Below are 14,655 nucleotides of genomic sequence, written 5' to 3'. Positions count from 1 at the left end.
ATGTCCCCTGTCACAGCCTAGATTCTCCGGAGGAGCATATTCCTTTCCATAGAATGGGCATTTTTGCAACTTAATATCTTACATTTGATTACCATCGGTGCATATTTAAATATTGTCTTGCTCATCTTGTTTATTACATATATGTATTAAAAACTAATAAAAGCAAAATAAGGCAAAAAATGAACATTTCATTTTGGCATCCTCCCTACTACAAAACCCTGCAGATGTTTGGCTGGCTGTGATATATTTTGGAGGATGGAATTTGCAACTGTTATAATTAAGCAATACCATTAAGTCACTCGAGAGTAAATTAGAAACTAAACTGGTGCTGTGTGCTCAGGAACCCAAGATTATGGGCTGAGATCTCTATTCAGTATCTGAAGTCAGCTCCCTTCAAATTGATACTGAAATAAAAGGTGTTATTTCTATTCCCCACCTCCAAAATACATAAGTGTATAAAACATGTCCCTAATATTGATTTGGCATGCCGGTTGTAATCTTAAATTGTAGGGGGGAAATGTTTTCCTAAATAGAGCTATTTCTGTTTTGCTACTACTGTTTCAGTTGTAATGGGCAAGAGAAATGTGTAGGTCTGGATTATTTCCAGGAATTTGGCCGAGATCCATGAACTCAGTTGTGGTTTAAAAAAAAAAAAATGGAAAGAAGGAAATCAAGAGAAAGAAAGGGGGAGAAAGGAATCTTAGCACATCCTGTTGCAGTTAGAATTAGATAAAGGTAATGTCATGTCTCAGAGTTTTCCCTACATAATACCATCTAGAAAGACACAATCAAATCTCAGCAACCCAAGATACAAATTGTCCATAATCGGAATAGAACATTGATACAATAGCTGTCATAAAAGGCAGCTTGAACAACCTATAAGCTAATACATTTAGAATCTTAACAACTAAAAACTTGTTAATAATTACCTAATAAAATTAAACTAGATAATCTTGAACCTAGCACCAGCTAAACTCCTCTTTAACAGCAATTTAAGTTGGTTAAACTAAAACATAAAGGTCCAGTCCCTTGCTACTAGCTGCTCAAATGAATGGTCTTTGACACCAGCCAGCCCCTTGCTACTCTGGGTATGCTCTTTGAAAGCACTATTATGAGCGCATGCTGGGAGTTTGTTGGAAATGCAGAATCTTGACCCCACTCAGGACCGAATCTATATTTTCACAAGATCCCCAGATGATTCATTCATATCTTTAAGGAGAGAAGCACTGATCTTGGCTTTCTACCTGTTTTCAGGACCCAGGTCAGCCCAAATTCACAAAGCCTTTAGTCACAGGACAGGGGCAGCTTTTTCTACTTCCCCACTTGTCAGTCATTTCCTTGACTTTCATGACGTGGCTGATCTCCCTAAAGTCACACTGCATTTCAACAGTTTCCAAGAATTCTTTACAAATACCACTGGCGTAGAGGATTGGATCCCAGCTCTTCTTTTCAGTAGAGCCACTTTTACGGAGCTCCTCCCAGACACGTTGACAAGATATTGATGCTATACATTTTCAGAGTAGTTCTCAGACTGATCTTTCCGCACCTGAACTGTTGTTAGGATGGCTTGCTTTTCTCCCCAGACTTGACATATGCCTCCCCTGATCTAACAATCTGCTGCAACTTGGCAGCCTGAATTTATCAAGTTTTCTATTCTTTCAGTTTTTCTTCTACAGATAGTACTCTGATTTTCTTCTTCATTTGTCTGGGATTAATCAGTTTTGAGGCTTCCCTCATGGCTCAGCAGTAAAGAATCTGCCCACAATACAGGAGACACAATGTAGGAGAGACAGTTTGATCCCTGGGTCAGGAAGATCCCCTGGAGAATGGAATGGCAACCGACTCCAGTGTTCTTACCTGGAAAATCCCATGGACAAAGGAGCCTGGCAGGCTACAGTCCATAGTGTTGCAAAGAGTCTGACATGACTGAGCACACTGACCAGTATAGTAACCAGTTTTGATCTGATAGACTTGATGCAAAAGGAAGCTATTTGTAGCAGTAACATTTGTCCTTTATAGATACGGCCAGTCAGGAATGTGTCCTCCCTAGGGTGATTCCAAACGCTTTCTTCCATGGGCTTCTCAGGCTCCCACTTTTTCACTCTACCCTATCAACATGGAACAGTGATTCCAAACGCTTTCTTTCATGGCCTTCTCAGGCTCCCACTTTTTCACTCTACCCGATCAACAGAGGTGGAACGGTGTTCACATTCTGTGTGACTTTGTTGGAAGACTACAAAAGATATCAATACCTGAGGACATATGTCCTCTAATGAACTTTAAGGAAAAGAAAAAACAAAACTACAAACCTAGCTACATGAGGTCCATTGCACCATGTTAATATAGATACAAAATCATTTTATGGCAAAGTCCCATCAATCGCTATGGCAACTAGTATATCAACCAAAAGGCCAAGATCTGCTTTGTCCTGCAGGCAGCCTGTAAAGATTCTTCTCCTCCTCCAGATAGACGTGCTTGTCAGTTGCCTCCACAATCATGTTCAATCCAAGATTTTGCTACATAGGGTTTGCTTTTATTTCTACTTGGCAATTTCAGTTCTGCTATGACTTCCACAAACCCAACATCATGAATCACTTGAGCAAATAATGAGCCAGTAAGCACAAATCCAAGGGAAATTTCTACAAAGCCGTCTTTTGACTCTTCTCACACAGAGTGAAGTGTTTCTTGTCATGGGATAATAATCTGAGAAACAACATCTGGCCAGATCCACAACTTTGTTTCGAATTGCAAACTATTTTAATATGTTAGAATAAACATTCCTTTATGCAATCAATATCTATTCAGTGCATACTTAGATACAAGAACAAAAGAACAAAGGAACAACTCTTACAGCCTAATGATTTTTTTCCCCTTATTTCTTCAAGCCTGTGCTTCTCAAATCCATCAGAAGGGCCTCCTAACTAAGTGAAAGGTCTCCGTGGCTCCCCCTACTCCTAAACGGCTCACATCAGCCCTGGGAGCACTATCAATTCAGAAGAGGCCTTGAACACTTTTCAACTCCCCATGGAGGCACTCTCCCAAGCATCCAGAAGAGAGAGCTCTTGATGGCAAATCAAACATAATTTGAGTTAATATGTTTCTTAGTCATCTCAGTGTAATTTTTGTCCTTCCCCCCACCCCACATGCACCATTTTTCATACTCCTTCCAATGGTAACAATTTCCCAGCCTCTTGAAACTCTATGTGCTCAGCACTGTGGGACCTAATCAGGTTTTCTAAGCAGCTCCATGCTGTGCTCTCAGCACTCTGGGACAATGCAAGACAGCGCTGAAATAAACTGGGGGAAGTATATTTTTCTTTCCCAATTCCCAAGTATGCAGTTGGTTTTCACCAAGTTTGCTTCTGATATAGTAGCCAGGCATAAAACCTTGTGATCATATTGAGAATCACTGCCCTCAAGACGCATCCAAAGGTGCAGAGAGACTGCTGATACCAGGCAGGGGATTTCAGAAGATCAAGGAAGAGGCACTCAAGAGAGGCAGTCTTCACATCGGATGCTGGGTTTGTACATCACTGGCTGAGTATGAGTGGAGAGATGTACATAAGCAAATAAAATCTCATTGTGTTGAAAACCCTACTGGTTTTGGCTACCTGCTCCAGTTTGGACTGTTTTCCCACTGAGATGTTCTTTAACTTGGAAGAACTCTTTGTTCTATTTTCCTAAATATTCCTTGGTAAATTCTTCTCTTTTGCATGTGGTAAGTTTTTGTTTGTTTGTTTGTTTCCAAGGCTTTTCCTTCTAAGCCTTCCTGGAACTTCATACTACCTCTTTCAGGAAATACCATTAGAGAAAAGGCACAGAGAATTATAAAGTTTAGACCAATGCTACCTGCTTCTAAAACTAAAAACAAGTAAGATTCAGCCATCACTGTCTAGGAAAATAAGCCCTATTCATAATAATAGGATGCTTCTGGTACATCCCCTACTTTATACTTTGTAAATTAGCCTGCCATTCTCATCAGTCGCCCCTCAGGGTTGGCGAGAAGAGCACTGGCGCCCCAGGTAATATTTTTTTGGCAACCCCTCCCCAAAACAACAAAGCCAGTCCCCCACTGCTCTCTCCTCTCCAGTCCTCAGGTCGCCCCATGTCTCTAATTGGTATTCATCCAACGTGGAACAGTAGCTATCAGTACTTGATGATTAACAGCCTTGTGAGACCTTGTGCTAGCAGCAAGAGTTGGCTCTTGTAGCCACCATTTAAAAGGGACGCTCGAATGTGAGATTCTTGTTTCAAAGAGTTACAGATGGATGGCATTGTGTTTGCACCCTCTGAATGGGCCCTGGGAGTAAGGGATGTGTGGTGGAGGACGTATACCAAAATCCCTCTGTGTTCCCTCCTGACTTTGCTACGTACTGGGAAACTTTTAAAGCGTGATCTGCTTCTGCATCGCTCAAACATTAATAAATCACTAGACTGTTTAGTGCTGAGACACCCATTTGTATTTCAAAGGACCTTGTGATCTGTATTCACTTTTCTCCTCCATGTTGATTTTTGTGCAATGCAACCCTCTTCACCCCCGTCACCCCCCACCAATCCCAGATTCAGGATTCCCTTCTCTCTGCCTTTTGCCCCAACCTCACTGACTCATAGGAAATTGGATGATCATCTACATTTATACTAAGCAGCCCAGAGTTGCATACAGAATTCAACTTCTTTTCGGAATGACCCTAAAGGTCTCTAGTTACAAAGACCTTTGCATGTCGAGATGATGATCCCACCATATGGGGCTCTTGGCTTTGCACTGGATCTGGGCACAGGGTTTTGGAAACAAGGTTTGGGTCTCATGGAACCACCAAGAATGTTTAGATGGCACCAGACTTCATAAGCCACAGAGCAACTTGTAAACACTTTGGGATACTGGTGCACATTTTATAAATAATTCTGGCAGAGCTTTAATTCTCTAGGACTTTAGGGGTTTGTTATATTCCATTTTTCATTATTTGTTCATTTCCATGTGGCCTTATTTCTGCAAACACAATTTCTTGAAAAATGGAATTAGGTCCAGATTTAGCAAATACAAAAGGATGATTTGTAACATTCCTCTCATAAACTGGTTCTAAGCAAAGGCAAAATGAACTCATTTATACTTAGAAGAACATAATTGTAAATTTACACATAAAAGTTGAAGGGGAAAATTGATATTCTGAATTTTACCAGTCTCTCCAGTTGCTTTCCTAACCTCTTCAGGGTGACGAGGCCTTTCTCTTTCCGTCAGTCTTATGCCCAGAACCCCACAGAGCCTGTGTACTGACTAGAGGAGGCAGTGCCTCAGTGGCTCTGGAGACAAGTTCCTCTCAGTAGAACCATTTCTTTTCTGAGCACTCCGGAGTCACCACTGTGCACTGGTTCTAGAGAGTGACTCAAGGAGAAAAGAAATGGCTCATGTGAAAATAATGTGTGAGCTATTCCTATGATTATGTTCTATCTGCCTGAAATGCTCTTCAAGCAGATGGCACGACATGGTGGCTCACTCCCTCACCTCTTGTCTGGCCACTTGGTTGCCACTTTCTCAAGAAGAACTTCCCTGACCACCTATTTTACATTGCAACCCATCCATGCCCAAACCTGGATCCTCTCTCTCTGCTTTTTCTCCAGAGCCACTGTACACGCACACACACAGACACCACTAGGGTGCCGGTGCCATGAGAAAACAGATTTGGGGTTGTTTGGTCACTCCTGTATTCCCAGTTCCTAGAATCGGGCCTTGCACAGGATAAACACTCTATAAATACTTGTGAATACATGAAGGTATACAAGTCCATAAACAATGTGCATAAAAACACACTCTCGGCCATATTATCTGTGTAAAGTTCACACTAGGATATTCACTTTTCCCTTAGACTCATTAGGACCAAGCCTACACCTGCTATGCCTTTTAACCTGCTTTTATCTCTATGGAATCTCCTCCTCCCATAATTTCCTCTCTATTCTCCTTGAGCCTTGACTTCTTGTTTGTCTTCACTAGAGATCTATCGTGTATTCATCTGTAGAACCCAGTGTCTGGAGAAGCTAATAAAACTGAGCTATCAGAGTACTTTAAAAGTCATATGAACAACAACAACAAAAAAGTCATATGAACAAATGAGATAGACGATGAGCTGTTTTACATGAGGAAACTTGAGGCTCTGCGAAGTTATGTGTAACTCCCATCCTCACAGGGTCTTGGGTGAGCCAGAGTGGGAACCAAGTCACCAAGGGTTGGTGCTAGAGCTAGATGCTGTTGTTCGGTCACTTAGTTGTGTCCGACTCTGAGACCCCATGAACTGTAGCCTGCAAGACTCCTATGTCTATGGGTTTCTCCAGGGAAGAATACTGGGGTAGGTTGCCATTTCCTTCTCTAGAGGATCTTCTCGGCTCAGGGATTAAACCTATGTCTCTTTCATCAGCAGGCAGGTTCTTTATCACTGAGCTACCCAGGAATCCCAGAACTAGATAATGTAGCAAAAAGGCAATGATGAATGAGTCTGAATCTGGGTTCTAAAGAATGCTCAGAGTTAAGAGGAGAAAAAGATAGAAAAAATTAGGATTCTTGGGAGCATATTAGCATAAACCAAGAAAGGAGGATTCTGGATAACTGCCACAGAACAACGGAGATGTTCACATAATCTCTGAAATTTATATTTACTGGCTGTTTGGTGGGACTGATCAGCAAATGTTGGGGCTAGGACTCAATTTGAGGTCCTCTTCCTCAAAGTCAAATACCATTAACTTTTTTTTTTTTAATGATATAAAGCTCTTGGTTTCCTTAATCCATTTTATGAATTGTAGATGTCATCCTCATCTAACAACTTAATTAATAACTTCCTTGTATAGCTCACTCTTGAAAGATGATTAGGAATCAAGAATATTTACAGAAGTAATTCATCTCCACGGTTCATGCTAGCTGCAAAAGAGTACAGAAGGAAGAAGAGAATTAGAGGGTATAAGGCTTCCTCAAATACCATGGCTAATGGGGGGAACACTGTACTCTCTGGAATTCAACAGGGCCATCACTTGCTGCTTACTCTAGTTCTGAAAGAGCTGCTGAAGAGCTAGGTGTGTCGTTCTTATCAAGCTGGCCAACAAGGCACTGATGCAAGAGGCAAGAAGACTGCCTTCAACCAAAGGTGAGTTACGGGGAGAAATGACCCCGTTTCCTGGATGAAGGCAAAAATGATGGGAAGTATGAGTACATACAACACAATGACAATATTTGGGCCACTAATAACGTGACTTGGAAGACTTTTTTATGATTCCTATTTTGGGGAAACTGTTTTAAAATCTTTCACTGGCCAAGGCAGACCTGGTACTGTTAGCTAGACTGATTAATTTTACATCTGTTCTAACACAAATAGCCAACAGGCATATTATTTCCAGATTCCTAAAGGTTGGTGAATAGCAGTGGAATTAATTCTTGAGTACACATGAGAACTCGCTCTCCCCCTACTTAAATACCATTGTGTTTTTTCTTACAGATGACACACAGCAGAGCTTTGTTCACAGTACTCAAATTCTTTATAAGAAAACCTGACCCTTTTGAAAATCTGAATTCAAAAATTTTGGAGTTTCTATTATACGATTACTATAAACATTGTGAAATTCATCAAAACGGTGATCCTGGATTTGATTTAGATAAACTCCTAATAACAGAATTATTATAGCAAACTATGTGTTAAAGTTTGGTTTTCCTCATGGAATTTACTCTGAAACTAGATTTTATATATATATATAGCATGCATGCTAAGTTGCTTCAGTTGTGACCAAGTCTTTGTGACCCTGTGGACCGTAGCCACCAGGCTCCTCTGTCCATGGGACTCTCCAGGCAAGAAATACATACATATATATATACACACACATATACATATACGTGGGCTACTCTGGTAACTCAGAGATGAAGAATCCACATGCCAATTCAGGAGACTCGGGTTCGATCCCTAGGTCGGGAAGATCCCCTGGAGAAGGGCATGGCAACCCACTCCAATATCTTGCCTGAAGAACTCCATGGACAGAGGAGCCTGGCGAGCTACAATCCATGGGGTCACAAAGAGTCAGACATGACTGAGTGACTAACACCTTCAGCTTGACCAACAGATGACACAGCAAAAACTCCCTTGAGAAATACTTGGGACTATTTGTGAAGTTTTATCGCCTGATGTTCATCTATCCTTTCCCACTAATACATCTTTCCATCTCAAACGCACAGACTAAAAGCAAGAATAACTTAAGATACAAGATTATAACCCAGCAGAACTAATTGTAACCAAGGAGAGGGGCTTCATCTAGTACAGAGACACAAGGGCTCTACACTTGAATTCCAACATCCTCAAGGGACTGCCTTCTACATCTCTCTGCACTGCCCTGCCAGTAAAATGGGGCTAATTCAGCTCACCTAGATAACCCACAGACATGAAAGTGAAAGTGTTAGTTGCTCAGTCGTGTCTGACTCTTTGTGACCCCATGGACTGTAGCCCACCAGGCTTCTCTGTCCACGAGATTCTCCAGGCAAGAATACTGAAGTGGGCTGCCATTTCCTTCTCCGGGGGATCTTCCCGACCCAGGGATCAAACCCAGGTCTCCTGCACTGCAGGCAGATTCTTTACCATCTGAGCCATCAGGGAAGCCCCACAAACATGAAGAGAAGATGAATTATTCAGGGATCACCAAGTGCTTTCAATATGAAAAGCACGATGTATGTCACAAACAGAGAGCTCTGACTTCAGGGGAGGCAATCAGCAGCAGGCACAGATGAACTTTTAAAAAAAACAAAGGCCCTATTCTCATGTAAATACTCCATAATAAAGGAAGCTGCAGGAAATATAAAATATAAACAGAATATTTTCCATGAGGAGTCAGCAGATTTTATCAAGTTAATAAATTATTACAATAGAGTATATAAAATCAAACTCATGCAGAATCAGACCAGAGACTATCGCATGTGGCTGCTGGGATCATCTGGTGGGAAAGATCTCACTGATTTTTGTAGAGCACTGGATCTGGGAGATTTTTAAATTAGGGAAAGATGATGACCCGGTTTGGGTGGGAAAAGCTTAGAGATTCCCAAGGAAGAACACAGCCCAAGAAGAAGTCTCTGGAGGTGCAGTTATTTTTAACCTTTCAGACCTGCATGACATGAAGAGAATTCTGAAAACTGAATGCAAAAAGGAGACATTTTAAGAACTTCTATATCCGCTTCTCCTTGTCGTGACCTGGGCCAAGATTTAAAAAGGACGGGCAAAGTTTATTTATATTTAAATAGGGATTCAAGGAAGATAAAATTCAGCTTGATATTTTGTATTTACCAGTATATGAAGGAACAGAGCTGGGTGGATTTTCTCTTGGACTGTGATTGGACTAAGAGAGCCCCTTAGGAAATAAAGGCCATGTGTAGTCGCTTCAGTCCTGTCTGACTCTCTTCAACCCCATGGACCATGGTCTGCCAGGCTCCTCTGTCCATGGGATTCTGCAGGCAAGAGTACTGGAGTGGATTAGCAGGCCCTCCTCCAGGATATCTTCTCAACTCAGGGATCTAACCCACATCTCTTACAGCTCCTGCATTGGCAGGTGGGTTCTTTACCACTAGCATCACCTGGAAGCTACACTGAGACGGCTGAAGAATGTTTATTTTGAGACAACAGCAAAGTGCTGTCATCACCCACCATGGTTCCCAACAGTAACTGAGGCCTGACACTGCCCAGGGCAGCCTCCCTTTCACTGCCTACATGTAGCAGTTGCTCCAAAGCTTCCCACACTACTCAAGTTCTCCACACCCCATGAGGATCCTGCCTACCATCAGCAGCTAACTTGGATTGTTCTTAGAGAAAAATGCACTCACCAGGACCTGTCTCAAACTCTTCTCTTCTACCTCTCCCGACTTGCACTTCTGCATGTGTCCATGCAACAGTGGATGCTGTGGGTGCCCAGATCCTCTTTACTGAAAGGTAATTTTGTCCCTCAGGCTTTCCATGTGACTCAGTTTAGTTCAGTCACTCAGTCATGTCCAACTCTTTGTGACCCCATGGACTGCAGCACGCCAGGCCTCCCTGTCCATCACCAACTCTCAGAGTTTACTCACTCATGTCCATTGAGTCGGTGATGCCATCCAACCATCTCATCCTCTGTCATCCCCTTTTCCTCCCACCTTCAATCCTTCCCAGCATCAAAGTCTTTTCAAATGAGTCAGTTCTTCGTATCAGGTGGCCAAAGTATTGGAGTTTCAGCTTCAGCATCAGGGCTTCCAATGAATATTCAGGACTGATTTCCTTTAGGATGAACTGGTTGGATCTCACTGCAGTCCAGGGGACTCTCAAGAGTCTTCTGCAAAACCACGGCTCAAAGAATCAGTTTGTCAGTGCAGGAGATGTGAGTTTGATCCTGGGGTTGGAAAGAGGGAGGAGGAAATGGCAACCCATTCCAGTATTCTTGCTGGAAAATCCCATGGACAGAGGAGACTGGCAGGCTATAGTCCATGGGATCTCTAGAGTCAGACACAACTGAACAACTGAGCATGCATGCTTTTGTCCCTCAGCTCTTCTGAGAGCTGGTTGTTTAAAATTCACAGCTACTGCCTTCCCCAGAGAACTGCCCTCAGATCAACTGAATGTACCTAGTCTGGAAGGCTATGACCCATTCCCCTGGTGGGCAGACCTTAACCAATGAGTAACTGGCAAGGGGAAAGCCCAGTCCTCTGGCTCAAGGTGGGTAACCTTGTGGTGCAGCCCCTCCTTCCATTTGAGTGACATTAGTTTCCAGTCAAGATCACACACTTGCTTAGCTTTCTTCCCTACCCCATAGAGAAGATACAGAGTAGTATCAGAAGAGATTTTACAAGAAAAATGAATTGCTTTTGACATGTTAAGTCTTCATTGCCTGTGATATTAAACTTGAGATGTTGAGTAGGCAATTGATATTGAGGGTTTCAAGAAGTTTTGTGTTGGTAAATATATAACTGGCTCGTGGTGGAGGAAGGGAACCCATGCATACATAAGCATTTATACATTTTCCTGATGTGAAGGATGTGTGGTGCCTAATTTTCACATACTAATAAAATATGGTACTCTATTATAAACTCCGTATCACGAACCAATTCTTATAAACTGTTTTTGTTGACTTTTATCAAGTGCTTGGATCCACAGAAAACCTATAAATGCAACTGATGAATGAGTGCAGTTATGGTCAATATTTATGTTTAAGAGAAAGCGAAACAAGTACTTCCCTGGTAGTGCAGTGGATAAGAATCCTCCTGCCAGTGCAGGGGACACGGGTTTGGTCCCTGGTCCAGGATGATTCCCCAGGCCACGGAGCAACTAAGCCCAAGTGCCACAATTACTGAGGCTCATGTGCCTAGAGCCTATGCTTTGCAATGAGAGAAGCCACCTCAATGAGAAGCCTTCGAACCACAGCGAAGTCCCAGCACAGCAATAAATAAATAAATAAAAATTTTTTAAAAGAGAAAGTGAAACAATGAAGCTGTAGCTGAGGATTGCCCTTGTTCATCAATGAAAGGGCCAATTTCTTCGCTGAAGTGGATGATACCTTTTGAATATGAGAAGACTATTTCCTCAATTTTTTGGCATTACTATGTTACAGCTATAGACATGACACTTAAGCTTAACCTACATTATTAACATTTTCTCCATCACCTTCGTAAGTCTAGACAATCAACAAAACAATAAATTAAACTCTGATTTGAAGCATTTCCTAATTTCCATGCATAAATATTCCCACTGTGGCAGTTTTCAAGTTACCAAGATGACATTGTGGAATGCAAGCTACAAGAGACGTGCAGTAATACACCACCATCAAGTCCTTTCAGTATATAAATACAACAGACACACAAAATCTCAAGTGCATTAATAGTTTGAAAATGTAGAAAAACTGTTAGGAAGTAATGAGTTTTAAGTATTTATTACCTTTGTTTTTTTTCTTTTTTACTATAATTTATTTTGTTGTAAATTTATAATAAAGGCTGGGTTTGGCAGCTGGCTCACAAAGTTCCTGAAAATGTAATAGCTGGCTGGCTGCAGCACACCATCAGTGTAAAGTGAAGTTGAGTGGTTTGAGCTGAGACATTAAGTATACAAGTAATAGCCCAATCAGGGATACGGATGGAATTCCCCCAGGGTGAATATTTTTCATAAAAAGGTAAAACAAGGTAGTGAGGAGGAACCCAACATTTAAAGGCAGGTAGTAGAAAAGTGAGTGTGAAGAGGAGATGAGACAGAGCCAAAGAAAGAGAAAAAATGAGGCAGCAGAGAGTGGGGGAGAGGGCAAGGGTGAAAAGTGATTTAAGAAACTGGGTACAGTCAACAGTGTGAAACGAGGCCAGGAAGTGATCACAAGGAATGAAAGTGATCCATTCATTCATGGGATCATTTGCTTACTCATTCAACACTGACTAATAATTCACTAAAAATTTTTTTACTGTGGTAAAAGTCACATAATATAAAACATACACTTTTAATCACATTTAACTGTACAATTTAGCGGCACTAAGTACACTCACATGGTTGTGCAATTCTCACCACCATGCATCTCCTTGATTTTTTACCTTCCTAAACTGAAACTGTTCTCATTAAACACCAACTTCCCATTCCCACTCCCCACTGCCCCACCCCCTGGCCCTTGGCATCTACCAATGTACTTTCTGACCCTGGATTTGACTTTTCTAGTTCCTCTGTGTGCGCTAAGTCGCTTCAGTTGTGTCTGACTCATTGCCACCCTGCGGGCTGTAACTCACCGGATTCCTCCGTCCGTGGGCTTCTCCAGGCAAGAATCCTGGAGTGGGTTGCCCTGCCCTCCTCCTGGGGAGCTTCCCGACCCAGAGACGGAACCTGCATCTGTAATGTCTCCTGCACTGGCAAGTGGATTCTTTACCACTAGCACCACCTGGGAAGCCCATCTCTGTATAAGTGGAATCAGATAGTATTTGTCTGCACCTGGGCTTCCCAGGTGGTAAAGAACATGCCTGACTGTGCAGGAGATGTAAGAGATGCGGGTTTGATCCTTGGGTCGGGAAGATCCCCTAGAGGAGGGCAGGGCAACCCACTCCGGTATTCTTACCTGGAGAATCCCCATGGACAGAGGAGCCTGGCGGGCTACAGTCCATGGGGTCACACAGAGTCGGACACGACTGAGCAACTAAGCACAGCACAGCAGCCTGATGGCGACTCACTCCAGGAGAAAGTGTCCACCTGAGAGGCAGGCTGAGGTAGTCTGTAGTCTGGGTGCTCGGACACTAAGTCGTGTCTAATTTTTTGTGACCCCATGGACTGTAGCTCCCCAGGCTTCTCTGTCCATGAGATTTTCCAGGCAAGAATACCAGAGTGGGTTGCCATTTCCTCCTCCAGGGGATCTTCCCGACCCCGAGATGGAACCCTCCTCTCTTACCGCTAGCATCACCTGGGAGGGCCTCTACAGCCAGAGCAGGAGGCTACGTTTGAGAATTACCACTTCAAAGGAGGACCTCAGCCCCTTTGAATGCATCCTAAGGGCATTCTGCCAGAGGGCCCAGCAGTCTCTGGAAAATGGTGGGAGGTGTACATTTGGCTGCAGAGATCACAGCTGCCTACATAATATTTCCCAGTTTTCCTCTTGATTTCTTACATTGTTTGACTAATCCTCCTTATCCACCCACTCCCACACCTGCCTATGTCCTAACCATTCAGTTCAGTTCAGTCACTCAGTCATGTCTGACTCTTTGCGACCCCATGAATCGCAGCACACCAGGCCTCCCTGTCCATCACCATCTCCCGGAGTTCACCCAGACTCACGTCCATCGAGTCCGTGATGCCGTCCAGCTATCTCATCCTCCGTCGTCCCCTTCTCCTCCTGCCCCCAATCCCTCCCAGCATCAGAGTCTTTTCCAATGAGTCAGCTCTTCGCATGAGGCGGCCAAAGTACTGGAGTTTCATCTTTAGCATCAGCCCTTCCAAAGAAATCCCAGGGCTGATCTCCTTCAGAATGAATTGGTTGGATCTCCTTGCAGTCCAAGGGACTCTCAGGAGTCTTCTTAAACACCACAGTTCAAAAGCATCAATTCTTCGGTGCTCAGCCTTCTTCACAGCCCAACTCTCACATCCATACATGAACACAGGAAAAACCATAGCCTTGACTAGATGGACCTTAGTCGGCAAAGTAATGTCTCTGCTTTTGAATATGCTATCTAGGTTGGTCATAACTTTTCTTTTAAGGAGTAAGCGTCTTAATTTCATGGCTGCAATCACCATCTGCAGTGATTTTGGAGCCCCAAAATATAAAGCCATTCAGTCCTCCTTATATCACTGAGACTCCTCTGTAAAATTATCTTCAGAAAGAAATACTACTTCCTAGTTTGACCTGAATATACTATATTTCACCTAAGACTCGTGTTTTATGAGTTTCCAAACTGAAATGATAGAATATGGCTTATCTTTGTCAGCCTGAATTTTCATACCCTTTCCTTTCTCTGTCGTGGCAAACTTCTCAATGCCTCAGTCCAAATATGAATGTACAGATCCCACACGTGCTCACCAAGGTATTCCAAGGAGCTCTTGCTATCTATTTCTTGTAAGAAAAGACAAATTATTAGTAACAGTAATGCCACGTCAGGAGCCCCTCATGTAAGGGAGCTGTCTACCAGAGGAACTTGGAAATGCTCAGAAGCCATAAAATGTTAAC

This window comes from Ovis canadensis, chromosome 23 (assembly GCF_042477335.2).
Source record: "Ovis canadensis isolate MfBH-ARS-UI-01 breed Bighorn chromosome 23, ARS-UI_OviCan_v2, whole genome shotgun sequence".
Lineage (NCBI taxonomy): Eukaryota > Metazoa > Chordata > Mammalia > Artiodactyla > Bovidae > Ovis > Ovis canadensis.
This window is presented reverse-complemented; position numbering follows the sequence as displayed.